Below are 2,548 nucleotides of genomic sequence, written 5' to 3' on the forward strand. Positions count from 1 at the left end.
TCATATCACAGAAAATATGGTGCATGCAGGGGCCACAGGGCACGCACCATCATACAACACGTAGAAAGCTAACTCCAACAGTAAGGTCACTTACCTCGATGGTCTTCGTTGAAGTCACTCACGACGAGCTAATCCCCGTGGTTAAATATGTCCTATGATAACCACATAAAAATTTAGAACCTTTCATAAGGTACCCTAGCTAAACCTCATGCTATTTATCAAAATAAACCCTCGACCAAATCTGTCTTTAACGTTTAGGAGCCATACTGACCTCGGATGGTAAAACTAAGGGCAGAAACGGCTTCAGAAGGGCCAAAAACCTTGGAATCGATATATTATAGTGATACCGATTCACCAAGCTGAGCTGCCGAGCCGACCTATTAAGCCGCCGAGCTGCCGTACACGTCAAGCCGAGCCGAGAGCACGCGTGCGGAGCCGAGACCAAGGCTGCAGCGCACGTCCGCGTTGGGCCGAAACGCATAGAGCCCGCGTTCGTCCCGTGGGCTGGTCCAGAGGCCGAACGTGAACCTGACCCGTTTTCCTTCGTCTTCCTTACCCGAAATCTCACGAAAACCCTAATCGTCGCTGCGCCGCCAATGGCGACGTCACAACCCCGATTTCGATGATGCGGCGACACCCCCCGCCTATTCCGACCGACGCGCAACGATATTCAACACCGATAGCCTCGGTTGCTTCTCCCTCAGGCCACTCACCGAAGAAAATCCAGCGAACCACCTCACACGTTTTTCCTGGCTAACCCTCTTGATTTTTCCGTACTCTCAGACACCCTCGAAAACCCAAAACGTTTGGAGAGCAAAAGTTGTTTCCAAGGAAGGAGGAGAGTTGTGTATGGGAATATAAAAGGTCTTTATGACTTTTCCATCAAGGCAGTAATTTCCTTGCTAGAAATCATACCCTTTTCCGGCGACAATAAATGTAGCATAATATCTTTTTGTTTTGGCAGCAAAAATAAAATCTTAGCATAAAATCTAAAATAAATAAAACAAAAATTCGAATCCTTACAGTTTGATACTGCGATCAAATCTTATGGCTTTAAACAGAATGTTGACGAACCTTGTATTTATAAAAGGATAGTCAACTCAGTAGCTTTCCTGGTGTTGTACGTTGACGATATCTTACTCATTGGAAATGATGTGGGATTTCTAACTGACATTAAGCATTGGCTAGTGACACAATTCCAAATGAAAGATTTGGGTGAGGCTCATTTTGTTCTTGGAATCCAAATTGTTCGGAATCGCAAGAACAAAACACTAGCATTGTCTCAGGCATCGTACATCGACAAAATGTTGATTCGATATAAGATGCAGGGCTCTAAGAAAGGATTATTACCTTTCAGGCATGGAGTTCATTTTTCGAAGGAACAAAGTCCTAAGACACCTCAAGAAGTTGAGGATATGAGACACATTCCATATGCATCAGCGATCGGTAGTCTGATGTAAGCCATGCTATGTACCCGACTCGACATATGCTATGCTGTGGGAATTGTCAGCAGATATCAGTCCAATCCGGGACGTGCTCATTGGACTGCCATTAAGAATATCCTCAAGTATCTTAGGAGAACGAGGGACTATATGCTAATGTACGGTGCTAAGGATCTGATCCTTACAGGGTACACTGACTCAGATTTTCAGACCGATGTAGATTCAAGAAAATCGACATCAGGACCTGTCTTCACTCTGAACGGAGGAGCAATAATATGGAGAAGCATAATGTAAGGTTGCATTGCTGATTCCACCATGGAGGCTGAGTATGTTGCTGCTTGTGAAGCAGCGAAAGAATCTATATGGCTTAGGAAGTTCTTAACTGATTTGGAAGTCGTTCCAAATATGCATCTTCCAGTCACTCTTTATTGTGATAACAGTGGAGCAGTTGCAAATTCAAAAGAACCAAGAAGCCATAAGCGAGGAAAACAAATTGAACGCAAATATCATCTCATAAGGGAGATTGTGCAACGAGGAGATGTGATCGTCACACAGATAGCTTCAGAGCACAACATTGCTGATCCATTTACAAAGCCCCTCACGTCTAAAGTGTTTGAAGGGCACCTAGTGAGTCTAGGACTACGAGTTATGTAATCTAGGGCAAGTGGGAGAAAAGGCATGAGTATATGATGCCCTAGTTTATTGTATTTATGTCTTTCTATCTACTCAACTTTATAAAACCCCACTAGAGTTGTAGTCCAAGTGGAAATTTGTTGGGTTTTATGTCCTAAAACTCATAGTTTGTAAACAAAAACATATTCTATTTTCAATAAAGTTACTATGGTTGTTTATTCAGTAAAGATTGTTATTGAATAAAGCGAACTTTACGAGCATTAATCTAAATCCAATAAACTAAGAACACTCTTGCTATAGGATGATTACTTGAACTATATGTAGAGACAAAAAAGTGAATCAAGTTCAAGTATATAGTCAAAATGATCTATAGTATAAGGATAAGGCTGAGTACCTTATTTTGGGGACACTATGGATGCGGCCCACTTTTGTATATGATATAAACAATGTGATCACTAAATTGTACATGTGGA

At 42.1% G+C, this 2,548-nt stretch overlaps 1 long non-coding RNA gene across 1 annotated transcript in view; it reads right to left on the reverse strand.

Annotated features, from left to right (window-relative positions):
- The window catches only part of LOC111437001, a 12,650-nt gene that overhangs the window by 9,372 nt on the left and 730 nt on the right, over positions 1-2,548 (reverse strand). The gene's annotated exons all lie outside the window — the stretch shown is intronic.

The sequence above is a fragment of the Cucurbita moschata genome, unplaced genomic scaffold, assembly GCF_002738365.1.
Source record: "Cucurbita moschata cultivar Rifu unplaced genomic scaffold, Cmos_1.0 Cmo_Scf00061, whole genome shotgun sequence".
Classification (NCBI taxonomy): domain Eukaryota; kingdom Viridiplantae; phylum Streptophyta; class Magnoliopsida; order Cucurbitales; family Cucurbitaceae; genus Cucurbita; species Cucurbita moschata.